Genomic DNA, 27,486 nt, shown 5'->3' on the forward strand with positions numbered 1-27,486 from the left:
TTGTCTGATTAGCTCAGAAGTGCAGTTTTGCTCTTTGCAGCACAAATGATTGCTTTCCATAAATGAGTCGTGTGTATATATGTATTTGGTGCATGTCCTATTTTATTTGTTGGTACAGGTTTATTTTTAGGCTGAGCCATATGGATGCAATCTATACAGTGCTTTTGCATTATTACAGAAGTAACAAGGTTATTGATTGTAGTTTACTACACTGCTAAACCTTAACCTGTCATTTGTGAAAGCTCAGAGTATAAACTGTGATCATAATTTTCTGGCTGTGTTCTAATAATCTCACCCAATATCAATTCAGAATAAGAGAATTATTGGAATGAGAGACATTGCATTGATCAGAGTGTGAAATAATAGTCTGACTGTGGCTGTGGTGTTTGTTGCCTGTTTAGAGAGCTGTATTCAGCTTACATGGGCTCACATGTTTATAGTGCAGAGTCTGCTTTTGTTTCATTTAGCTGGACTAACCAAGCTAAAGGTACCATCAGATTCAAATCCATCACTGATGCCAGTAACAAACACAGTGAGGAGTGAAGCAAGGCAGTGCTGTGCCAGTGTCTTACTGTGTCTTGCTGGTGGAGGGAATCATTCCCACATAATGGATTAGATATCCTCCTGAAAGCTTTTCTGTCACTGTCTGCTTTGATCTGAAAACAGTCAAGCAGTAAGTATCAACATAAAATACTTGAGACCTTTCCTTCCCATGGTTTCTTCGTAATGATTTTCTAAAATGTGCCTGCCTTGTGCCATGTGAACCGTAGTTTGTTGTCTGGCTCTCTTTGAGCTTAGTGAGGCAGTTTCAAGGCAGGGGCTTGGAGAGCAAGTAATGTCTCCTCACTAACACGGTGGAATGCAGAAGACTAAATAAGGCTAGATGCCTGACTTCTGCAAGACCAAAAATCAGTGAAATTAAGCTAATCAGAATGTAAGAGCAAAAGAGAATCAGTTGTGTGGTGTGAACTTGTGTTTGCTTTTCCTTTGACTGATACCACAGTAGAATAAATACAGTTCAGTGCAGGACTGTACAGCAGAAGACTGAAATCCTTAAGTTACTGGGGCCTTGGGAAGAAGTTAGGAAGGACTGCAGTCTCACTGACACTCCTAAGCTTTTCCATGAATGGGGTTTGATTATGTGATCAAACTGCTTCTCTCTCTAATCAAACCATGTGCATTGTTTAAGCAAAGACAGAAGCCTTCCTACTCCTGCTGTGACCCCAGGGAAGATTCTTTCCTGATGTCAGTTTGGGTGATGAATTTGAATCATCATCACTTGGACATCTAAGGAAGAAAATATGACTTCAGGAAAATGATCTTAATCTTTTCCTTTCCCCAGATCCAGCTGTGCCCTGCCTGTAATGCTTCAGGGAAGGTGACACAGAGGAAACAAAAAACCCCTTTCACCAGAAGTCTATTAAAGAGAGTATTTCCTCCTAATCCCTGCTGATGACTACCGAAAGCCTCAAAGCATGATATTCTTTGCAATTATTTGAGAGTGATCAGATCAATGCAGGCAATTTTTTTTTTTATTATTTTTTACCCAGGGCCATAAAGGAAAGTCCTTTGCAGATGTAAATATCAGTTACCTCCATAACACCTGACAGCAGAATTAATCCCTAACTGTAAAGCAACTGCTATATCCTCACTACGAATAGAAGTTTAGTAATAGTAAAGGATTGTAGAAACCTTGGAAGCTGCAGAAGAGAACTGTTTTATCGTTAGGCAAAGATACACCTTTGTAATAAACCAGTTGTTAGTTCCAAAATTAGATGCATAGTGTAAACAGCATTGAAATGTCAAAAGACAGAACAGCCTTCCAGTGTGAAGAAGCAAATCCAAAGATTCCCTGAGGTACGTATGCATTTTCCAAGGAGATTTCTCTCAAGAATCCTATCCTGAATTTCACATCGTACTTGATATGACTTTGAAATGGGCTTGCAAATTACAGACTATTTTTTTTTTAATCTCCCCCTTGGGTGGCATTACATCGCATTCACAAAGAGGAATACTATTTAAAATATGCCATCAAACGCCCACCGTTCCATCTCCAGTGGAGTACATTCTGCTTTCAGTATTTCAGTGAGAGGAAAATGTAAATTTTTTTTGTAGCCCTTGAAATACTGCATTTTTGCAAAGCTCTGTAAATGTAGCATAGTTACAGTTCAGCAGTTCCTTGACTAAGTACAGTTGAGCTTCTGTTTTGATGATATGAGGTTACTGTGTGGTTTGCTGAAGATTTTTTTTTCTTTTGTGGTGATATTAAGAGGCTCCCAATGCTTTGAATGGGCCAGTTGCAATGAGAAGAGGACTAGGCCAGCAAATGGAACTGGGAATACAATTGTGATTGTTTGAGTAGTCTTTAAATGGTTTCCAAATCTGGTGAGCTTGGGAAAAATGCCATTTTCGGGCTTCTTTGTGCCAAGAGGACTTCCTGCCACGCCAGGGAACACAGCAGTCCCTCCCCTGAGTAATTTCATTCTCTCAACCCACACCGACTGCCTGTCCTACTGCTTATGGAGTTAATAGAAAATCGGTGCTTTTAGAAATTGGCATTTTGAATAACCTGAGAATGAACAGAACTTGTTCTAGATTTTTTTCCTTTTTAATTTTTTTTTTTTTGAGGAAGTGGAGTATGTTTCTATCACTGTAGATTTTATTGTCAGCCTTGTCAAGATGAGCTGTGCTTGATTCTTCTGTCTGCTTCCTTCCTCTGATAATGTGCCAACTCTTGTTTTTCAGAGGTGTTGCAATGCCTTTTTGCTGCTGTTCATTGGGAGCATGATAAAGCAGTTAATAACAGATTGCTGTTTGCCTCTTCAGCCTTGCCCCTCTCTAGACAATGTGCAAATTAAAAAAAATAATAATAATAATCATTTGCATTGGTCAGAAATTCTCCAGGAAGGATTTTCTTACAGAAAGCAATTTAATTTAGCAGTAGATGAAGGACACGGTAGTATAGGGGCACTCGTACAGTCTCTGCAGTCCAAAGCCATAGTTTGCTTTTGCTCAGCATCACACACCAGAAGCTGTATTACATGCAGCACCAATCAAGTGTTTTTGCAAAGTGCCATATCGTGCCACTGAAATGTGCCAGCTCAGACTGGCAGTAGGTCAGATGTAGCTACAACAGGCTTGATTTCCAGGTGATACGCTGCTTTGTCAGATTCTTCTATTTGAAATGTGTCACAGAATTGAAGCTGGTGCTTTAAGCCACTTCCTAGCTTAGGAAGGCTGGAAGTGAAACTTTCTCATTTACACCATCCAGACTAAAAGCTTTGCATTTTCCAGTTCAGCAGTATCTTCTAGAATCATCTGCAGTATTGTCCCTTAGGAAAAAACAGATCTCTGTCATTTTTGATAACAGAGAAAAGAGCTCTGCTAGATGATTTAGTCCAATCCATGTCTTTTTTGTTTTGTTTTGTTTAGCCTTTCTGTTCCCAGACATTTTCCTCAGTGATAACTGACATCACAGGCTGTGTGTCCCTGAGCCAGTAAGTGATCTGTAGTACTAGCATCAGGTAATGTGGCATTTCTAAACAAGTTGGCACCCAACTGTGGGAACTGAGGTTTTGCAATATGGTTAAGTGTGAAGCTTTATTGTCTGAAGGGTGTAGTAGAATCCAGCAGTAATCCAGCTTTTATGTTAAAAATCACAAAGCTTTCAAAGCAAAAGGGCTGGGTTCTCAAAGGTGGTGGTACTTAGCTGTTTTTATGTTTGGGAATGGAGGTGAGAGTTCTGTATAGTGGGCTTCTTCCTCTGAAAGTTAAGGAACACTAGAATTCAGTGAGAATCCCACTCTTCTGAGGTGCAGTGATGCATGTCAGTCATTTTCAAATTACTGGACACGTGCTTGGTACAAAGTACCCAAAACAAAACAGGTTACCTTTCTAGAAAGTGATTTAAAAACAGTCCCATTGACTTCAGTCTTCCTCAGAGGCGACATATTAGTCAACTTCCAAAGAAAGTGGCAGTGTTGAGAATCTTCATTTGATGTCAGTTGATTGGGGGATCAGGCCTAGCCAGCATGGGTTTGTGAAGGGCAGGTCCTGTTTGGCCACCCTGATCTAGTGACCTGCCTGGTGGATAAGGGAAAGGCTGCTGATGTGGTCTACTTTGACTTCAGCAAAGCCTTTGACACTGTCTCCCACAGTACTCTCCTGCAGAAGCTGGCAGCCCGTGCCTTGGACAGGTACACTCTTGGCTGGGTAAGGAACTGGATGGAGGGCTGGGCCAAGAGAGTTAGGGTGAAGGGAGTTAAGTCCTGCTGGTGATCGGTCATGAGTGGTGTTTCCCAGGGACTGGTGGTGGGCCCTGTCCTCTTCGATATCCTCATCGAACTGGGATTGTTCAGTCTGGAAAAGAGAAGGCTCAGGGGAGACTATGTTGCTCTCTGTGACTACCTGAAAGGAGATTGTAGTAAGCTGGGGGTCGGCCTCTTCTCTTGTGTTACTAGTGATAGGATGAAAGGGAATGGCCTCAAGTTGCACCAGGGGAAATTCAGGCTGGATGTTAGGAAATACTTCATTGAAAGAGTGCTGAGGCACTGGAATGGGCTGCCCAGGGAGGTGGCGGAGTCACCAACCCTGGAGGTGTTCAAGGAACATTTAGATGTTATGTTGAGGAACATGGTTTAGAGAAAACTATTGGTGATGGGACTGTGGTTGGACTGGATGATCTTGTAGGTCTTTACCAGCCTTGGTGATTCTATGATACATTTTTTCAAACTGACTGTAACTTCTCATATTTTACTTCCAGTACAGGTGTCCAACTGTTTGCTTCTTCAGTGAATGACTTCTTTCTGATGTCATCTTGTCACAGACCACCTGCTCCATATCAACTCATTGCATTCTCAAATCCATCTCAAAGTCTGTTCTTTTTATTGCTGTCACTTTCCTTCAAATAAATCACAAAAGAAAAAAGAAAAAAAAAAAGGATAGAATAGCAATATGAGTATAATGAGCCAACTATAAATGCTTTCAGCAGGCCTATCTGGTGGTTGTGCTGTGCTTTACTGTATGCAGTAACTACAACATGAGAAGTGACATCTGCTCAATCTGAAGGACTGGGATGTTAAGTGGCTTGCTGAGTTTTTCCTTAGGCGATACCATGTGCAAGTGGGAAGTTATGCCCCTGATTTGAGAGCTCTCTGCTGGCCAGCACATAGGAACCAGTCAACCTTTATTGGCTGGCTGGACTCGGTGCTCTCTGTAAATATTTAATCATACATAGCTACTGAAGAAAGGAGAAACGGTCTCTCAATCACAGAATTAGTATGCTCACAGCTATAGAAAGTCATTTGCAGCTGCTGGAGTTCACCCATTGTTCAAAGCTATCCTTCAACCTTTTTGATGCTGTAAATCTTAATTTTGCTCTGTAATGTGTAAAAATGTAGCATTAACCTCAGGTGTTCCCTTTCCAGTGTGGTTCTGCAGCAGGGCTGGCAGCATACATTCTGCCTCTGGCAGTAGTTTTACTGATGTGCTCAATTTCTGTTGAGCACGCCTGGTCTTACAGTGAATGAAATGATTCCCTTGTCTCCTGGAAGGGTTTTCACAACTGCTTCCCCTCCCACCTCGCCATGCTCTGTCCAAATGACACCAAACACTAATGAAGAGGGGAAGAGTGTAAATTCTTTTTGGCTTAAACATCTGTGGAGTCAGGCTGCTGGAAGTGCTCAGTCTGCTCTCCCCAGAGAAAAGTTCTGGTGGTGTAACTTTGGGAAGGAAAGAAAAAAAAGTGTCGCTCTTTAAATACCATTACTTAAAAAAAAAAAACAACACAACAACTTAATTTCAGTGGATGGGTGGGGTGTCACACTGTGCACACATTCATCGTTGTAAATGCTATGTCTGAAATGCTTTGAAACGCTTTCAAATCTTGTGATTTTGGGCACATGAGCAGATCACTTTGGTAACCCTCTTGTTATACTCAATAGGAATGGTCAGGTGGTATTTTTCCCTCTTCATTTAAGTGGTTTCATACAGAGACCTTCAAGTTCCAAAATAACATTTCATGCCACCTTGATTATTACTTTATTGTTAACTATAAATGCAGACTCCCTCATCTACCTCCTCTTTTAGAAGTGAATCATGTTCTGTTATTTAGAATGACCCTAAACAGAGACTTCAGATTTCCAGCTGGACTAATGGGGCTTGGAGGAGGGCAGACAAACTTCCATGACTTCTAATTACCATCAGGTTGGATTAGTAAAAGAAAATTACTTAACTACCCATCCGCAGATGGAGATTTAACTACAACTTTGAAAACACTTGCATGTCAGCTACTAGCAACATAGTTCAAGTTCATGTTTTTGAAATGTTTCCTGTACTGTATGGTCCTCTGAGTGCCTTATGCAGAAGGATGTCCTTGTGTGCATCGTTTGCTGCAGGGAGTTCGGCAAGTCTTAACTGGCAAGTCGGCCACGTCAGGAGATGTCTCCAGAGGTAAGCTTGAGACTGTATTTCCATCTCCAAGCCTAAGCCTCAAGCTGCAGAGGTCATTGGGTGACTGTATGTAATTTGTTTTGGGCTTTATATTTTAGAGTAAGGAAGGTGAACTGCCTGAACTCCTGTCTTGCAATTCTTTTCTTTTTGTCTTTAAATAAGGCAGCGGCAGTCAGTTGTCATGGGGTTGGGATTGTTTCCAGCCATAAAGCGAGTACTCGATGATGCAGTGCTGAAGGGGAGCTCTCCATGATGTTGCTCCTAGAAGGAAGTTGGGTCTAATTATTTCAAATGACTGAAGCAGGTGAAAGAGCTTCTGTGCAACTTTTCAAGTGATTTAGCACCTGCTATTCAAGGAATTTGAGGAGCCAAGGTCCAAACTACTTACAAATGCAAGAAAGAAATGCTATCTGTATATTCTTGGCACTTAACAGATGCTCACTTTTACCATTAGCCTATAGATGAGTTGCTTCACAAAAGCTTCCCAGTTTGCATCATCTGTCCATTGCTTATTTTCTGGTGTTGTTAATAACAAAACCCTGCTGTCTTTTTATTTAAAGCTCTATGCGTGAATCTTGACAACTCTTAGGAACAACTCCCCTCTTTGCATTTTGCCTTCACTTGGAAAAAATAATCAGCACTTCTCACCTTAACAGAGCTTTTAAAGGAGGTCTGCTATGGTTTGCAACTTTTAATTCCAAAGGAGTCTTTGCAGCTGCTGAACAGAATGTCTCAAATGTTTTTATCTGATCCTTTTGTGCCAAGTCTAGTCTGACCCTTTGGGTTTGTTTTTGACCTGGGGCATTGTGTTTTGGTCTCTAGCTGCTTTGTTCCTCCACCAACTAGGAACTGAATGAGACTCGTAGGATGCTTTGAGGTGAGTGTACCTCAGCTTCTCATGATGGTGTGCTTGCATTACAAGATGAGAATGTTTTTCTGAATTCAGAAAGCTTTACTAGAACATCAGCAAGAATACTGAGTTATTTTAATTAGAATTCTAAGTGACTAAGAGCATTGCTAACATTTAGCCCTCCCTGCCCTCGCCTGTGGTGTCTATTCCTGTGCAGGAAGGCAGCCCTGTGGTTTCTCAGAACCCCTGCCTTGTCTGTCCTTGCTGAGATTTCGCTCTCAGCCCCTTCTGCTGTCTGCCCTGATCACACCCATCTTAAACATGGAAACAGAGAAACCATCAATCCACAGTCATGGTTGTCACAGCTTTGATTGGCTCTTCTTTCTTGATGTTTGTCCAAGCTTACCTACTTTATAGCTTGTGCTTGGTCTGTCCTGGGGGAAAAAAAGCCTTCCTGGGGGAGCTGTAATCCTCCAGGACTACATATGGAGTGTTGAACTCACTGAGCTCAGCAGAACAGGAACAGCTATCAGTAAGAGTCGAGCCAAAATTTTACTGTATATGAGATAATTTTTCATAAGCAAGGTGAAAAACCAATCAGCTTTTGCCTGTTTGGGCTTGAGATAAAAAACTTTGGAGAGGGCTTCATACTGCTATTAGTGCATTTTGTGCTGGGATGGCACTGCACAACAAACTCTTCTCAGAGTTGATTTCCATTTTTTCTTTTAAATTCCGTTTCTTTAAGTTTTAACTTCGTTCAGGTTTGTGTTCTGGGGGTTTTTGTTTGCTTGCTTGCTTTCAATTTTTTTTTTTTTTTTTGAGGGGAGATGTTTGTTTACTTTTTGCATGCACAGATCTGGGACGCTCCTTTTGTCTGTTCAGAATCACTGAGCCAAGTGCTGGTGCTCTGTGAGTTTCTGTGCCTGATGCCAAATATTTCCATCCCTTCAAGTTAGACGAACCTGCCACTCTGTGACTCATTAATTCACTCTGAAGAACATTTTTTAGGATTTTTCTTTTGTAAAGTTGTTGTCTAAAAGCATATATTTGAAATGAGATTGCTATTGTAACTGCTCCGAGAGGCTCATAAACCTCATAGCCTTGACATCCAAAGCCTTCCAGAAGAAGCTAAGTGGGCTCCGTTTGAAGTGGCAGAACAATGCAAAGATGCAGCGGAAGGGAAATGAATTGTATTAATTCTGCCAAACTTCAAGAAACTTATTTTATTTCTGAAAAATCTTTACAGCTTTGGTTCAGAGGTCTCAGGTATAAAGGAGCATTGAAATCAAGGATGAAGATGCCAACAAAGACTTAGGGAAGATAGAGGACCCAGACCTCCTGTGAAAGTGAGTCTTGTTCATTCAGGCTTCTTTCAGAGAAATAACAATAATAATGAGAAAAGCACTCAGCAACATCTCTAATCACAAAGGCTGAACAACTCTCTGCCCTGCAGTACTGAAAGGATTTCTTCATGATTAGTTAAATATAGTCATGGGCAGTTGTCATATGAGGTTAGAGCATGTGACTTGGTTAGTCTGCTGATTCCATTACTCAATGCTGTACAGGCAGGATCCAGCTGTATATGTATGCAGTGTATATATGCATACATGGAAATTATTGGCCTGTCTTGAATATCAGTTGTTTCTCAGCAGTATTTGATATTACTTTTATGGATAATGAAAACTTTGAAGAAAAGATCTATTATTCAGCTGTAAAAATGGGAACAAGTCAAGGAAACTTAGACATCTTCTGCTTTTATTTGCCTCATCTTAAACTGTGTGTTAATATCATAGAATCATAAAATGGTTTGGTCTGGGGGGAGCCCACCCCTGCCATGGTGGAGACATTTTACCAGTTGTCATTGCTCAAAGCCCCATAGAATCTGATCTCAAACCCTTCCTATGATGCAGCACCCACAGGTTCTCTGGACAACCTGTTGCAGTGTTTTACCACCCTCAAAGTGAAGAATTTCCTTATATCCAACATAAAATTAGCCTCCTCCTTCTTTCAGTTTAAAATCTCTGCCCCTTCTCCTGACCCTTTTAAATATTAGAGGTTTTATTATTATTATTATTTATTTATTTTACTTTTTAATAAAGTAATCAGGAAACTAAACACTTATTTCTCAGGGAAAGATGAAGTAAAACAAACTGGATGGAGACCCCTATGACAGAAGAGAATCCGTAATGGTTTGGCTTCTAATTCTTGGTTGATAATATCCTGAAGTCACCTCTCCTGGTTTCTCAGAAGGATTTCCTTGTGTTTGGTTATGTTCAAATTTATTTGGTTTCTTCATTATCCTTTAGAAAAAAAACCAAAACAGTTGATTCTGTAAAAGCAAATTCTGATTACTTGCAGCCACCCAATCTTTGCCATCTACAAAGATCTTTTATGAACATCCACAGCATTGATAAGGTATTAAATAATACTGATCTGAGAGTCAGTCCCTGTTGGCAAAAAAAAAAAAACAACACCCAACACTGGTTCATATCTCCCACCAATGCTGTTAAATATCGTTGCCTTTTTGTGTCACTGTTTACAATTTTAACATTAACATCTAGCATCAACCAGGGATTTTTTTTTCCCCAAGTTACTTTATTACTCTTATTTCTTTCAGTTTGCAGTTTTTTGACTGAATGCTGTAGTCTCCATTATTTGTCAGTATTTTAAACATGGACGTACCACTTTGCTGCTTCTCTTTGCTTTTTATCATTTTCTGCTTATTGAAGGATCAGTTCTTTTTAACTAGATGACTTTTTGCACAATGTATTTTCCTACGTATCTGCTGGCTTTTCTTGTTTGGTTGGTTTTGGTTTTGGTTATCCTTGCTGTCTGATGGAAGACTTTGAACAATGTACTGGTTTTGTCACCACCTCCTGCTCTAAAAGTTATGTTCCCAGTTAGGTATGCCAACAATTCCCTCATGCTTTGAAAAATGTGTCCTTTAACAATTCCCAGTGCGGCTGTCAGCAGCGTGCCTAGCTGCTCAGAGTGAGCAGCACTAAGTTACAATCCCAGGAACCGTGGACAATTCTAATTTCTCGATAAAAGATTTACTCCTGGGAATGGAATCCAATCAAACTGTCCTTCAATTTCACATCATGAAACCTTTTTTCCTCTTTCTCCAGAAACTCTAAATTTTGTTAGTTGGCCACAGGCTATGTCCAGCAGTGCCTCCTTGTGATAGATTAGCTTTTCTTTCTCTGCATTATAGACCAATTTTTAAAGAATAATTCGGCTTATTCTCTCATGATACATGGTTATGTTACGGATGCCAACCTTTCACTGCTTATAACGTTTAGTATTCAAACACCCAGGAGTCTGTGTGAACATCTGAGAGCTATAGGGTGGACACATGCCTGGGAAGAGCTGAATGATAACTTGATAATGAATTTGAAGGGCAAACAGCATAAATTTTTCTTCTAACTGGCCCGAGATTATGAACCTAAGTAGAAAATGTCTTACTGCTGGTGGTGTAGTGCTAGGAAACCCTATATTTGATATTAGAAAAGAGAATCATCAATTAATGCTTTAAAAATACTTGCATCTGTATGTGGATGTAGCTTAACTAATATCTATCCAAAACGCTTTGCATAAAAATTGCTGGGTGAGCTTTAACCCTAATCAGTGTTCCGATGCAAACTCAAACTCTTGGTGTATTGTCTCCAGAGCCCTTACAGCATTCAGTCCTCCAGGTGAGTGCTGCTGAAAGCCCTCATCCACTGCTGCTCACTGCTGTGATCACTCAAACAATGCCGTTTCTGTGTCTGGATGTAGGTAGGTGCTTGCTCTTTCTTCTTTGGCTCTGGGAACAATCCTCTGCACATTTCCACTGAGTGTGCTGTGTTTGACCTTTCCTCATTGTCACAATTAGCCCTGTATTATATTTTGGTATTTTCCCTTTCTATAAACCCCTTTCTGTGAAAGGTTTTATTGTGTTTGCTAACTAGAACTAGCTTAGCTCACCATTCTAATGCACAGGCAGAGTTAATAATATTTGTACCAGGAAGCATTTCCTATCTTCACAATGCTGAAGGATTTATTGTCTCTTATAATTTTATTACAAATGTTTATGGTTTAGAATTTGTCACCGAGAAAAGGCTAATTCCAGATGTGGCACTGTAGATTTGTGATGTTGTGCAAAGCAGAAGTTATTTTTCATATTTATTAATACTGCTACAGCTACAGCCCAAAGGCAAGCTCTGTCTGTGCATCACAAAATAACCTTGTGAAGATGAGCAAGATTTTTAATGGCTTTGGTCAGTGGCTTCTTGGATTCATTTTGTAGATGAGCCAAGGGATTTTCATTTCCATACACATATACCACCTTCAGAAAGCATCTGATCATGAGAGATGTGGAAGAACTAGATGTCCCCACCAGTGTGTCCACGTTCAGAAGTCAGTACAGTGAGTCTTGGAACAGGGCAGACACCCCATGTGGTGGCGAATAGCAAGGAGACAAAGTGGTGGAACATAATAAGGACACAAAGCAGACTCATCCTTTCAGATCACCTCTTTTTCCTGCTAGGGGATACATTTGTATTTTTAAAAGAAACAACAAAAACAAAAAGGTTTTGGTTAGAGGTTTTTCTGAAATGATTTTGTTGGATGCATTTGGACGGATGAATTACAAATATTCTAGGGGCCATGAGGGAAAACTCCAGAAACTTTCTTCTTCTTAAAAATTTTAAATGTATATATATATTTCTTTCCATACTTCTGGTTAGCATTACTAGGAGGCTTTATGGTGGGGCAGGGGGGAAGAAAGCTGGTGTTTTAGGAAGGGAGTGATAATGGAGCTACTGGAAAACTGAGTTGTTGAGCATCAGTTGCAAGTTGAAACCACTTTGGAAAGCCAGTTGTGTTACATCAACTTGACCTCGTCACGTTCCACTTGTTCACCTCTGTGTTGCTTTGAAGCATCAAGTAGCCCAAATCCAAAGAGGGGAGCGGGTAGAAGATGAAGGGCATTTGTGGTGCAGGAGGAAAAGCAGTTTTGTTGCTGGTCCTACAGTGGGAAAATAAAACTGTCACTTGAGTGACACAGGGGCTCCAGATGTGTATAAACAGACCTGGCCAATTGCCTTGTGGCTCAAGCACGGGAACAAGGCAGGTGGTTAAGTTAGTTAGCAACACGAGTTCTCTCCTGTTCCTGCAAAATGATGAAGGTCTCAGGAGTCTGAGGCTGGTTCTGGCTTTCCAGCTGGGAGAAGTAGTGTATTCATAGTGTATATACTCTTCTACATGCAGCAAAGTAGCTCAGTGGAGCTTTGTAATGTAGCACAAGCTGCTCATGCTGCACATTACTCAGGGATAGCCCCACGTTTAAATCTTGCCACTGCAACCCTGTGAATTATGCAAGGGACTGGATACCAGAAACTGAGCTCTAATTCCCAACCCTTGCATTGGCTCTTGTAGCACATTGCTATAGGTGAGCTACTTCAATACACTCTTTCTGTCTCCATTTCTTGCCTATAAATCACACGTGCCAACATTAGGTGATGCAGCAACTTCTCAGATGCAGTGAGATGTTTGGGTAGAAATGCAAAGAAAAACAGCAGCAGCATCCCACTTTAACTCTGTGCCTGGGATCTTTGAGTATGATGTTTATTTAAAAATGCATCCATAGCAAAACATTTACCAAGCTTACAGGATATTTCAGGCTTTATCTCACTTTTATTAAAGATAGAAGGTCTAGGGAAAATATTTCAAATTATCATATGAAAGGCAGTTTAAGATGAAGGGGAGGTTACAAAAAAGTAAAATAAGCTATAATTTTCTGTCCAGAAATGCTAGTGCTAAATTATCACTCAAATGCAGTCCAGCATGGTGGCAATCCAGAACTCCAGGGGTCCTTATCTCCCATTTCTCATGCAGAAACTGTTGCATATATTGTTGTCAAGAGCAGACCAAATACAGCTTGAGCTGCAGCACTCATTGGCGTCAGTGAGAAGGATGCTACCAGGTGTGACTTTCAGCAGGGCCTTCAGATCTTTGTTTCAGATCTAGGTTTCATTGTCACCTTGAATTGAATTTATTTAAGGGTGCCTTTGTAATTGTGTGTTATTCTTTAGCAATATATTAGCAATACACAATGAATATGATTGAAGAAGGAGATTAAATATTTTTATGTCTTTCTTAGGAAATGTTGGTTGAGTGCTTTGTCTCCTATTAGCATCTCTTACTACTAACCTTGTGTCCATCATACCACACTACAATTTGATCATTATGCATTGCAATTATTATCCACTGATGGATGAACTAAGAACACCAAGTACACAGATCTTGCTGAAAGTAATGCCTCCTGTTTATTTCCGTGAAATCTTCAACAGATACAAAGAGCACAATGACCCTTCTTGATATAGCAAACTTTTATCTACAGTATGCTATTTTTCAGCTTAGTCACCACCATTAGCTATGCATTTTCACCAGCAATGAACAAAAGCCTGCGTGTTGTGCTTGTAAAAACCTGCACCAGTGGAGCTATTGTTTCACAGCTGCAGTGATGGCGATACTGCTAAGAAAATACTGCCCACGCAGTACATCTTTCATCAACCCAAACAGATAGAAGTCAGAAGGCACCAAATCCAGACCATATAGTTGATAAAGTATAGTCCAGAGAAGAGTGTGCCATGGTCTTCAAAGTGGTATGGGACCTGGTGTTATTGTATTACAAGAGAAAAGTTGTCGTCTTCTCTGGCCTCGTGGTGGAAGCTCAAGCCTTAGTCAGCATTGTGATGTAGTGGTCAGAGTTGATGGGTTGTCCAGGTTTCAGGAAATCCTGAAGGATCACCTCTTACCAATCCCAAAAGACAGTGCACATCACTTTACCCACAGGGCTGCACTTTGAACTATTCCTTCAATGGAGAATTCATCTGTCATTCCTTTATGGACTGCTATTGTGTTCAAGAAGCATTTAGGTATTGTACTGAGGGACGTGTTTTAGTAGGAAATACTGGTGATAGATGGACGCTTGGACTAGATGACCTTGGAGGTCTTTTCCAACCTTGGAGATCCTATGATTTTGATTCTGGGTCATAGTGGTGACACCACATTTTGTTATCAGTAATGATGCAATCCAGGAAACGGTCACCTTCAGGTTTGTATTGGCCCAGCAGGCTCTACAAACTTGCATGCTTCTTTCAGTTCCTGTGTGGGCCACCTGGCATAAATTTTGTGATTTTTCTAATGTTGCCACCATAGTTTCCAATGCATTGAAGCTGATATTCAGCTCTGTACACAGTCTGGCTATAATCCATGAATTCATGTGGATGAACTGATTGAGACATGCTTCTTTTCATGGTGTTACAGCTGTGCATGGCTATCCAGAACGTGACTTCTCTTTCACATCAGAGTTGTCACTGCTGAAGTGCGCATCCACTGCCTCACTGTGCTCACATTCACTGTTTGGTCTCCATAAACATTCAGCAAATGTCAGTGGGTGTCATTTTTTTGCTGTGGAGGAATTCATTTCCACACCTTTGCTTCATATGCGCTTCTATGTCAAGTGCCATTGTATCAGACTGCCCCTGTGCTGCCACCTGTCACACAGCGACAAAACATTTTGTGGCAAAAACCATAGATTCTATTCTATTTATGTATTTTAAATTTAAAAGAATGCTGGAAAAAATCTAACTGGAATCACAGTTTCCTGAATGGTTTAAAATGTCATCTGAGACCAGGTTCTGATCAGTTGTTCTCATGTGATGTTTTCATGGTGCAATATTTGTAAGCACAGCAGAGCCAAACTGAGAGCTTGTGAAGGGCAAAATCTCTGAGCTGCTTAGGTGGCTACATAGAGCATGCTGGAAAAAGTATAGGGAAAGGAGGGAAGAATAAATTAGGTGGTTTAAATACCCTTAATTTAAATTTAGGCTAGTAGCACTGAAATTTGCAAGGCATTCAGCCTGATGGCTTCTCTCTAATGAAGCCTCTTTGTTGGGGGTTCTGGGAATCTTAGTTCATTTTCTGCACTACTGAAAGCTGTGTCGTGTGGGGCTTGGCATAAATTGGTTCAGGAGCTGGACTGATGGATCCAAGACCCAGACTTGGGGGAATATACTGTAAGCATATGCCAGACTTCCATTAGCATCTGTGGGAATCAGGTAGATTTCAGACTTTTCAAATTGGAGGCCTTCTCTGTATTAGGTTTATGTAAACTGTGGAGATGCAGGCGAAGTCCATGGAGGAGATGACAAATGCTCTGTCCCAGGCCTGCTGTATTCTCCAACATCTGGACCATGGGGCCCCTTCATGCTGCTTTGGCTAAGTCGCACTGTTTGTGCATCCTCTTCCCTCTGTCCTGTAGTGGAAATGTCACTTCAGCGTTTATGTGAACATAAACTTGTTCACTGCAAGGTGATTCATGGGGTAGGATATACAATGCTCCCTTTGGTCTACGAATGTTTCAGCCAACTGATAAATAATCGAGAACCTTGAATGCTCCTCTCTGCCCATCTGTCTCATCAGAACGCTTTGTTTGAATAGTGGTAATTTATTGGTGAGTGCATTAAAAGCCAATCATTGTAATGTCACGGGCATGAATTACTACAGTATGTTCTGTCATTTGGTGGCTTTTTCAATGCCAAACATCAGAATAATCCCTGTGTACGCATGTGTTTTGTTGCTGTTGTCTTTTTGATCCCCAGACATTTTCAAGCAGACTAATTAAATATTAAGACTGAAAAATAAAAGTTTTTTTTCTTTTACCCTCCTTCATCCAAAACCCACATGTCATTTCTGATGAGAGCTTTTTAGGTAAGGGAAGTGGAGGTGGGGGACATTCCTCTTTTCTTTCTTCAACCGTATGAACTTAAGTCTAAACTTCTCGACCTTCGTACTTTTGTTATCATTATTTTCAGCTTGCCTCAGTGAAGGCTAACGCTACGAATGTCCGTGGAGCCAGGTCCTTGAAGGATAGCTCTGCAAATTGGGATTTTCTTTTGGAAGGTCAGAGTTGCAGAGTCTGCCTAGGTTGGCCTCCCCTCCTGGCAACGACTGCATGTCAAATGATTGCACTCTTGAACCGTGAACTCCAAGGCCTGCACTCCCACTGCCACTTGGCAGGAAGAAGAAATTATTTCTGTATGGAATTAAGTAGTCTTCTCTCTTCCTCTGATTTTAAAAATAATGTTTTAAATATTTTTTCCACCTCACATCTTCTGAAGTTAGTTCTACTTCCTGCGAGTCTGGCAGCCTCCAAAAACAGTTAAGAAGAGACCCTTGAGGGCAGGAGCTTGACAGTCTTGCAAAAGATATAATTTTAATCTCATGGACTGTCTTGGCACACTGGGTGAAAACTGGCTTTGTCCCTGGGATGAAAAGTGAGGGGTAGAAAGCCAAATTCTATCTTTCAGTGATTATGAAACAGTGGCACAAAAGGCATGACTAAATTGGCCGTCTTAATCCACGTTCTAATCAACTCTTAAATGCAGGAGAGAGGAGAAATTCTCCATTTGCATGTAGTGTGTATTCCTGTCCCGTCTGCTTTCATCTGCATCACACAAAGCTGAATCTGAAGTTTTCAATGGCTTTTCCTTCCTCCTGCTCAACCTTTGCCTGCTGCCTTTGCTGGCTTCTGTGGTCTGCCCCAGTGGGCAGCACCCTGCCCCCACACCTTGCTGGACATGTTGTCTGATCTCTTGCCACCCTACCGGAGGGTCTGCTTCAGCTCCAGTCCCAGGTTTGTTCCCTGTTCTCCGTGGCCTGCAGACGTTCCCCACAAACCACAGCCCTCCATCTGCTGTCCTTCACCCTCTGAGAAGCCCTGATATGCCTTGGTTTCAGGGAGCAATGTTTGCCTTTGTGTTGAGGGCAGCTTTATGTTTAGGCTTCAGCAAAGAGCGTGGGGTTTGGCGTGCTCTGTAAGTCTGTAAATCTCTTCTGAATTATCACAGGGAGAAGGGGAGCCTTTTTCCTAGAGCGGTGATGCTGTCAGGTGTTTTACCTGGCACACATCAGTCATGTAGATCTAGTCCAAATTTGATCACAGAATCACAGAACTGTAGGGGTAGGAAGGGACCTCTAGAGATATGTTGACTTTTTTTAATCTCTCCTATATTTTAAGGTCTGTCCCTGAGCTCTATAGCAGTAACTACACGCACACAAACAATTCAGAGCTTTGCTGTTGTGCCTGGACCCACGTATCATGGTGTGGTACCTTGATCTGGGAGCTGTTGTGCTGAGAAGCAGCTTGGCAAACGGTGGGTTAGCTTTCCCTGTCTGTGTTGCATACACACAGCTGTGCCAAAGACATGGGTAAGGGTGAGGGAGCGACATGACACTGCGATAAAGAGAAGCTTTTAATTCGTTTTGTCTGTGACCTGAATTCAGGCCCCGTGGCCGTCATGTCAATCTCGCGGTCTCGTCTGTTAGCTCACTGACGTAAGGCACGGTGACATGTGTGCATCAGATGCCCTTCTCTGTGGCTTCAGAAAGGACACTGTGGAGCAGGAGGAGTTACTTGGGGACTTAATGATGCTCATCAGTTAGTTCTGTTTTCCAGTGACATGAACTTTGGTTTATCCTAGTGTTCAGAGGGCACGTGACTGTGCACGTCACAAAATGCAGTGACTTTATCCTAAGAGGGCAGCTAACACTGTAGGAAATCGTGCCTCTTCTCTACTGCTGTGGCAGCAAATGTGCAGAATCAGTACATGACTTACTGAATCTTCCCTCTGTACTCAGCTCTGGTGAGGCCACACCTCAGTACTGTGCTCCGTTTTGGTCCCCTCTCTACAAGAAAAACATTGAGGCCCTAAGTCTGTTCAGAGAAGGGTGACAAAGCTGTGAAATTCTGGAGCACAATTCTTATGTGGAGCAGCTGATGGAACTGAGATTGTTCATCTGGAGGAGAGGATGCTCGGGGGAGACCTTGTTGCTCTCTACAACTGCCTGAAGAGAAGTTCTGATGGAGGTTGACCTCCCAGGAAACAAGGACAGAATGAAAGGGAATGGCCTTAAGTTGTGCCAGGTTGGATATTAGGAAGAATTTCTTCTCTGTAAGAGTGGTCAGGCACTGGAACAGGCTGCCTGGGGAGATGGTGGAGTCACTGTTCCTGGAGGTGTTCAGGAAAAGGGCAGATGTGGCAGATGGACATGGTTGGTGGGCATGGTGGGAATGGGTGGATGGTTTGACTTGGTGGTCTTTTCAACCTTAATGACTCAGTGATTCTAGGAAAATAATGCAAAACGCTGATGTGCTCCTGGTGAAAGAGGCTGGACAAGGCACATCCTTTGTGGTGAGTCAGAGCTCTTTACCTTGGCTGTACAACTTTCTCACTGTCCTAAGCCCTGGAGCCCCTCTTGTTCTGAGACAGTTTGTGGAGGGGCAGTGTGATCCTATCTCCTGCTCCAGAAGAGGTCTGAGCTTCTGGGTCACTAGAGGAAACCTAGGCAACTTGTCTGCATCCTAACTGAGAAACAAGCAAGGCTGCTCAGGGAACTCATGCACAGAAAGCCCTAATTCATAGATCCCAACAGGCATGTACGTGACATAGATGCTATTCACGTAGTCCTGCTGAGACGACAACATTACTGAGAGCAGTTGCAAAACTCCAGACAGCTGGGTAATTACAGTGGAAAAATTATGTGTTTATGTCCCTTCAGAAGCCTCAGGTGATAAATGTTTTGTGGTTCACACTCCTATACTCCAACACCTGAACTCTGTCTGCATTTCCTGCAGTTTGTCATGCCTTCAGTGGGCACAGACTTGGGATGTACGTGGTCCGGGCAGGCTGCTTTAGTTTTGAATTAACTTTTCCAAAGTAATCCTAGATCTCCTGTGTCCTTTTCACAGGCTGTCCTGGCTCAGCATGAGGGGAGCTCAGTGCATGGTGACTCAGCTGCACACCTGCCCTCAAGCACGACAGGGCTGAACAGTTCTCGCTGTGCGCTTCATCTCCAGGCGTGTTGCTTCCTGAAGTTGAAAGAAAATAAAAGCAATGCTTCATTGAAAATATACCCTTATAATGTAGGTCTCCAGCACCACCTGGTCTTCCATCTTCTTCCTAACCTCTTGCTGGATAACATTCCCCATGCTGATTGTATTGGTGTAGCATGTAGTGAAGTACAGTAAAGGCTAATCTTGTGACTCGATGTTAGATCCTTCATTTCAAGAGGTTCTTACAGACAGCTTTTTGTCAGACTGATGGAAGATGGTGGGGATGGAAGAGAACTTCAGGGGAAATTATACAATTCTTCCCTGAAGCTCCATTCTCCTTTTCTGTGGTGCTTTTATGTACTGGCATCAGGCATAGCTTTGGGTTGTAATTTCAAGAAAAATGTTCACGACTGAGCAGCCAGCTTGACAGAAACTTCCTCAGGAAGCTACTGACTGTGCTTAGTTACTGACAAGACACCTGAGATGGGTCATAAGCCACTCAACATTAGAGCTGTAATATCTAAAATGGAGAAAACCTGTAAATGAGTAATAGTGATCCTGCACTGTTTTGTACAACCTTTGGAAGAATGTAAAGCTACACATTACAAGCCATTTATTGCTATTTATTCCAGGATGGAGATGTAAGGCAAACAATGTTCTTCAATTAAAGACAATTCTTCATTCTTCTTGCAGAAAAAGGTAAATTTTTATTACTTTTTGTAGGACTGTTCCTACACTATTGGATGAATACCCCAGTTCAGGGGCAAGTACCTCCCATTCTTATCTCAAGATAGCTGTATTCTGTTCATTCTTTTAACTAATTTTTGATTTTTTAAGTGAATTTTCCTGCTCAATAAGGAAAATTAAGTGAACCAGATGATAGTTTTGTTTGCATGCAAGACAATAAGGGGCATGTCCAGAAGGGACTAGTGGTAAAATGAAATACAAGTGATGATGAAGCTAATAAAAACAGTTTGACAATATATCATACCCATCTCCAACTACCACCAAGTGATTCTGGAAGTTCCAACTTTGATTATGTGCCTCTTAGAATCATATAATCACAAAGGTTGGAAAAGACCTACAAGATCATCTAGTCCAACCATACTCCTATCACCAATAGTTCTCAAGTAACCATGTTCCTCAACATAACATCTAAATGTTCCTTGAACACCTGCAGGGTCGGTGACTCCACCACCTCCCTGGGCAGCCCATTCCAATGCCTGACTACTCTTTTGGAGAAGTAGTATTTCCTAATATCCAGTCTGAATTTCCCCTGGTGCAACTTGAGGCCATTCCCTCTCGTCCTATCACTAGTTACACATGAGAAGAGGCCAACCCCCAGCTCACTACTCTCCCTTCAGATAGTTACAGTCTCTCTTAAGAGAGTCTCCCATGCCTATAGTTTTGCTGCTGTTCAGTGTCAACATTTAGGCTTTTTATACGTTGAAAAGCACAAAAAGTTTAGATCTGAAGTCCGGAGTTACTTTGTTTATCATCTACTGGGCCTAAAGTGACTTTCTGCTGTGTGTGTGTATTTGGGAAGAATATTTTCCATTCCCTTTATGAAGTGCTCTGATCTCCCTCTGCCTTTTGGAGGTGAGGCAGATTCTGGATTCGGTCCCTGTGGTGCAGAAGCCTCAAAACAAAACTCGACGTCAGCTAATTGTGAGAGCTGAAATTATTTATGGGCCTGGCCTTCGAGTCAGAGCCTCAAAAGTCTTTAAGTACCTTTGGGGATCTGTGTGCAGGATACCATGGTGATGAGAATAATATTTGGAATTCAAGTCTTGTCTACTGTGATTTAGCAGCTGGAATGGGCAAGCAGCTGATTATGACCATAATGGAAATCATGCCAAAAACCTGCACACGCACAGTTTGGAGTGTTGGCTTTTTAATCAGACATATAAAACTCTTGTTATCTTTCTTAAGCCTTGCTGGAAACAAAATTTGGAAAGAAAGCTCCTGTTCAATATTCAATGTCCCTGTACAATCTGAATCTTCACCTATACAGCTGCCTTTCAGAGAAAGTCCTCGCCAAAGGAGGAAAGACTAGAATGTAAATTATTTTCTTGATACTTCTGTCTGTGACTTTCATTTACAGCCACCATGAAACAAAAGCTAAAAATGCAGATGATTCCTATTGCAGATCTGTACCAACATTGCTGGAATTTGGCTAAATCTGCCACTGTTTTCTTCAGGCTTTATAAAATAAGAGCTCTGGGGATGGTGATATTTTTCTCAAATGAAAACAACTCTATTTGTTAGCAGGCCATGGTAATTGTCAACACAGCACTATCGTTGCAGCACTGACAGTATCTGGAGACAGTCGCTGGTTTTTAAAGGATGTACAAAAGCACGGCTACATGTTCACTGCAAGCTGTGGACAAGGGATCTGGTTGTTCCAAGAACAGCAAGAGGCCTGAAGGCTCCTGATGGCATCTCATAGCTGATCTGCTCTTAAACATGAAGAGCTAGGTTTCCCAAGAAACATGAAGAATTCCCTAAGGTTGTGAAAGCATTTGAAAAACAATCCAACTTCCAGCTGATGAATAAGAAACCCATTGAGAAGGGGCTTGAAGGAGTAGATTCTAGCCCTGAACTATTTCTGTTTCAAGTACATGCTGTGGGCAAAATGCTTTAGCTTTCCATAGTGCTTCCCACTAGGATGACAACACCAAAGCAGTGATCATCTCCTCACTGCAATGAAGGTATGTGAATAGGTAGGTATACGCAGAGCTGATCTCCACCACCTAACTTTCTAGCTGGCCAGATCAAGGCAGCTCTGTTTCATAACAGAATTAGTGCGTGACTCTCTGAGCTAATATATCCAACTCACAGGATTCTCTGCAGGATGATATCAGACTTGGGACGAAAGACAGTTCATGTTCAGCCAGATCATAACACAAGTCTATCAGCCCCAACCACGTGGGATTCATCTGAGCAAATAAACTGGTTGTCTAGTCTTGTTTTGGCACCGCAGGGAAATTGGCACATTGAAGGCATGATTCATCTTGCCCTGAAGACAGTATCTAAAATAGGTCAGACGAGTACGCTGTAAAAGTGCCTGCTACTCTTCACAGTTACAAAGGATAGGAGGCTCAGTAAGTTGCAGATGCCTCCGGTGTGAATGTTTTATATTAGGCAAGACAAATTCTGTCTATGCTGTATTTTTTTTAAATGCTGTGTGTGGTGGATATTCTGGTCTCAGATTGGAAGTACTTGTCCAGTATAGAAGTATGGTGTCCTCAAGGGCCCTCAAAGAAATGCGTATCTGTGCTGAGATGAAGCTTAATCCAAAGCTCTGATGTACCTTTTCCTAATATTTAGTGGTTATAAATTATCAGCATTACTGTGTTTGGTCCTCTCCATTACTTTTGTTAATTGACTGAATTCAGTGCCCAGAATGGTGGTGGATACTCCATCCATGGAGACATTCAAGGTCAGGCTGGACAGGATTCTTAGCAACCTGATCTAGCTGTGGGTGTCCCTGATCATTGCATGGGATTTGGATTATATGACCTTTAAGAGCCCCTTCCAACTCAAAGAATACTGATTCTATGATTCTATTCTATTGATTCAAAGATTTAAGAGATATTCTTACAGATTTCTTCCATTACTTTGTAGTCATTGGGATCAGGTAGCACACACATTTCCCCCTTCCTCTATAGGACTTACAATAATGAAAACATGATGTTGCTCCAAATACGTATTTTCTTCCTTCCTTTCTTTTTTTGACTTTTCTTTGTTCAGTATCAGTCTGTAAAGCTGGGACCATACCACAGCTAGAAAGAGATCTTTTGAGTAGTTTAGTGTGTCATAAATGTAGATTTCTAATCAATTTGCACTAATAGCTATGGAAAGCAATATAACAAGCCAGACCTTTCTGTCTCTTTCTCTTTCTTACATTTGAAAAAATAAATCTGAACAGCGACATAAGCGAGCCTTGTATAATTACTCTTCCATTTATATTTCTAGACTTGTCAATCTGGCAAGCGTTGCAGAGCAGGATTAAAAGCTTTCTCCTTCTCTTTCAATCAGAGATTTCATTTGCTTCCGCGTTGTACAGTAAATATAATCAGTTTGGCAGGAGATGGTTTTGTTTTCAGAAATGTTGGCTTCCTAGTCAGGGGAGTCCTTATTAATAGCCCGGATAGAAGTCAGTTGCAATGAGCCCCAGCATGGGGTGCTTCTGCAGCCCTGGCAGAGTGTATGGGGATGTGGTCAAAATGGGGTGCCTGGAATGTTTCCCCCCGGAAGAAACCCAAAGGTCTGGGGTTTGGACCAAGTGTTCGCCTGTGAGAACTGTGTGCACTTAGGAGCAGTTTTGTAGGTGAGACTGAATTTTCAGTCAACAGTTCTGCTTTGGATGCTTAGATATCTCTGAGCCTAGACAGCAGCAGAGCAGGGAGTTTTAATTGTTGTTTTCTGAATGGTTAAGCACCTAAATTCCGCTTGCAGCTTATTTCGGTTGTCTTTGTCTTTCCTTTTTCACATAGATTTGCAGGCTCTGTAACTCAATTTCCAATGCCTAGCACAATAAAAAGGAATTGGAAATACTTTGGTTGATCCTTGACGACAGCTGGTATGCAAATGCAGACTCATACTGTCTCTCATTACAAAGAAACCCTAAGTGCTTAACTTTTTAACTTCTATGCGGTCAGACCCACGGATACACCCGTACTTCATTGCTTTCACAGATTGTTCTGATTCCTAATTCTGCCTGCAGATCAGAAAGATGTCAGGTTCCTCGCAGTGTAAGTTCTTTGCCAGTCCTTCATTAAACAAAAAGCCAACCTGCCCTTAAGCCCAACCAGAGTTTTTTCCCTTATCTTTCCCAACTTGTTTAATTGCTTTACAAAAAACGAAGTGTCAATTTGTTAAACTTCTGACTGCAAGACTCAGCCTAAGCATCAAAGTTTCTATTCACTAATAAACATTTTGTGGCAGCCCATAGGTAGTGGTGAAGATGAGATGGAGTGCATTGGAAATTAGTGATTGTCAGTGGTTGTGTTGTCAGCTGGGGTGGCTCCAGTGGAGGTCTGGTCCTTGGTCCTGAATCCACACAGAGAATCCACCTGCAGAGAGAGAAGCCATTTTACAGCTTGCATGTAGTCAGTGTGATGGGTTCTCAGGGTTCTGCTGCATTCTGCAAGGCACTGAAGAAATGAAGAACAACCCTGCAGTGTAGAGCTCATGGTTGAAGTGGAAAACAGAGAAACTGCATGGGAGAGGATGTCATGCATGGAAAAGCAAACTGGTTTTCAATGCAGGTGAGGTTTCTAGTGTTCTGCTGCTGGTATTGGAGGGAGAGAAAATAGTGCTCGAAGTGTGGTCCTCTGGAGAATTGAACTCCTGAAAAGTAAGCATTAACGAGCCAAGAGGGCGAGCAGGGAGGCAAGGCTGCAGTGACAGCAGCAGGGAGCCCATCCCACATCCCACCCAGTGAGGCATACAAGCTGCTGCACAGCCCTGCAACCAGCCAAAAGTGGAAGGAGCCAAGGAGCCAGCCTGGGAGCCAAGCACAGATCCAGCTGCCACTTTTGGGGAAGGAGGAGGGGGGATGGACTTGGAGACTTTGCCATGCTTGGCACGCAAGCCCAGCAGCCTGGCCAAGTGTGCCCCTCGAGTGCCCCTAGTTGTAGGCAGAGCTTCTGAAGCAGATAGATAAAGAGGTTGTATGGGGACCACTTCCCACACAGCAATTAACAGGAAGAGACGACACCAAACGAATATTTCAATTGCACGTACAGGAGGTGCCAATATGTTTTGCTATTCTGCAATTGTGTTCTGCGGGTGCCAGCAGGGCCATTACAGTGAAGGGTCTGTTCAGTTGGCATTTCCACTGGAAACCTAATTTTTGAAAGGGGTTATAATTCGGCCATTTTTAATTAACGAGGGGATTAAACTTGGCACATGGGTACTCAAGGACTGTTTGTTGCTGTTTTAATTTATTTCTTTAATCCAATCTGTTAGGCTCATCCCAAATAACATTCTTTGTTTCCACTTAGTGAGGCTGACTTCAAATATCTTTATTCATATAGACGTGCCTGTATCTATGTGTAAAGGAAATAAGATTTACCAAAGTGAAGGATTACTCTGGGACAGGTGGGCAGGTTGCTGAAAGATCTCTTATTGCCAAGGCTGCTGTAATTCACATAGTATGCCCTCAAACAGCATTTGCAAAAGAAGTTGCCAATTTTTTTTTTTTTTTTGCTGAATCTCAAACCTCGCTGAATTTTGTCCATTTGGGACATACAGATTTTTTTTTTCTTTCAGACTTAAGTGTTGATCATGTACACAGTATTTTGATAAATAAATATTAGTAGCCCTCAGCTTCAAAAAGAAGCAGGCAATTTACTTATAACTCATTATTTACAGTATGTTAAACCTTCTCAATACTATGACATCGTAGTTACATGTCATAGACTGGATCGTTCTAAACCCTAAGGAGTGCTACAATTCGAGCCTCCCAGCTTTCCTCGTACAGTCTTTCCTTATACAAGCTTTTGATTTTTTGCCTCCTCACCGTGTTTGAATACAGCTTTCAAAAGAACATTTACAGCTTGAAACAGATACTGACACAGACTTGCAGAAGTCAGTTGCTCATTCTTCACAGAAGAGGCATTTTTGGTCTCACCAGAAGTCACACGTTGGGTCATAAAGTCAGCAGCTTTGTCTCAGCTTTGGCTACAGGCTCTGGGCAGCTTCAGGAGTTGCTGAGATGGTTTGGGAACCACCATGAACAATTTCTGTCTGTCTGTCATGTCTGTCAGGTTGCTGAATTGTGGCCATCCCAAATGAGATTTGTCCTCATCCTACAGCTGGTTTCTTATCTTTGGGAATAGGCAAAATGGAAATCTGTAATATGAAGCAGGTAAGTTACAAATAATGGCATGCTTTTTGATTTCTAGCACTCAAGTGGGATTCAGCCTGAAGGGGCACCCACATTTAAGTGTCTTTGTTCATGCTTAAGTCTTCAATCTCCCATTATTTTCAGTGGACAGAAAGACAATCAAGAAAATAGCTCAGCAGACCAGACGTTCAAGACTTTATTTCTTTGACCAAATGAAGATGTCAGTTTAGAAGAGCTTAGTTTCTTAGGACCTGTATGATATCTGCCAGCCCTGTGCCTAACCTTAACGTTCAGTGGAGATATCTTGCTTTGTGGTTTCCACTGGCTCTGATGGAAGCCCAGGCACCAAAATCACAATGTCACTTCAATCAGGTGCCTCAGAGGCGAGATGCATCCCAGCCATCAACTCACCACCTCCTTTATTTTTCAAATAACACACCCCACATCACAGAATGTATGGGTATTGGAGGATGCTTTAATTATATTCATGGTGGCAGCTTTTTAGGTATTACATATATTTTATATGTTTCTAGTGACATTTGTAGCCCTTCTACCAGGAATGCTTCCAGACTCAGCTTTTGGCCAACCATTGGGCTGCAATACAAGGCAAAACACAGAGGGGTAGGTGAATTAATCTGGGTATTTTTCACAAATTCTTGCACCTTCCCTGGCCATGCTGTGGGCAGCACTGAGAGCTTGCTGCTGGTGGCCTCCAAACTTGAGGAAAGAGTGTTTTGTGTGTGTGTGTGACAGTGAGCATAGAGTCACCATGATTATGATTACTTTAGGCAATACAAACACCCTCTGGACCCATTTCGTTCCATTCAGAGGTGATGTAACACCCAGAAGTTCAAGGCACTGTTCAATAATTGGTATTAGCTGTCTTAAGTTATCTGGATGGAAAAACGATTTAGTGGCTTTGGTTCCTTTCTCCTGGTAGCAACTGAGTGGGAGATGAAGCATGTAGTTCCCCTTCTGGCAGGGGCAGGGCTATTCCTTCCTTTGGGATTTAGGAAGGGTATTTTTTCAGGGAGCATGGCGATTTGCATGGGCTGGGGGTTGTTTTTCTCCTACAAGTCATTTTGTCCCAGAGCAGTGAGGACACCGAAGGGGTACAGCAATTACTGTTCCCTATGTGATGGGTTTGTCATCTGTGGTAGTAGAGCTCCCAGGGTATGAGCGTTTGTCAGTTGAAATTTCTCTGCAATTTCCTTGACAGGAGCAGTGAGCGACACACATTCCCTGGGGAGTTTTTCCACTTTTTTTACTATTCTTTAGGCTTCAGTGACATTTCCCAAGTCTAGTTGTTGGAGCCTCAGGTTCAAGTGTCTACACTGCCCTGGACCGCATCCCAGCAGGGATAATTTGGCCTTCCAACCTTCAGCAGTGAATACATTGACTTCTGCAGCTCATGGCATGCATCATGTGGGGCTGAGCTTCTTGTGTAAA

At 42.0% G+C, this 27,486-nt stretch overlaps 1 protein-coding gene across 2 annotated transcripts in view; it reads left to right on the forward strand.

Moving 5' to 3' along the window:
- The window catches only part of USP6NL (USP6 N-terminal like), a 210,373-nt gene that overhangs the window by 110,060 nt on the left and 72,827 nt on the right, over positions 1–27,486 (forward strand). The gene's annotated exons all lie outside the window — the stretch shown is intronic.

Source organism: Cyrtonyx montezumae, unplaced genomic scaffold (genome assembly GCF_038088225.1).
Source record: "Cyrtonyx montezumae isolate F1298 unplaced genomic scaffold, pur_monq_1.0 scaffold_3, whole genome shotgun sequence".
Lineage (NCBI taxonomy): Eukaryota > Metazoa > Chordata > Aves > Galliformes > Odontophoridae > Cyrtonyx > Cyrtonyx montezumae.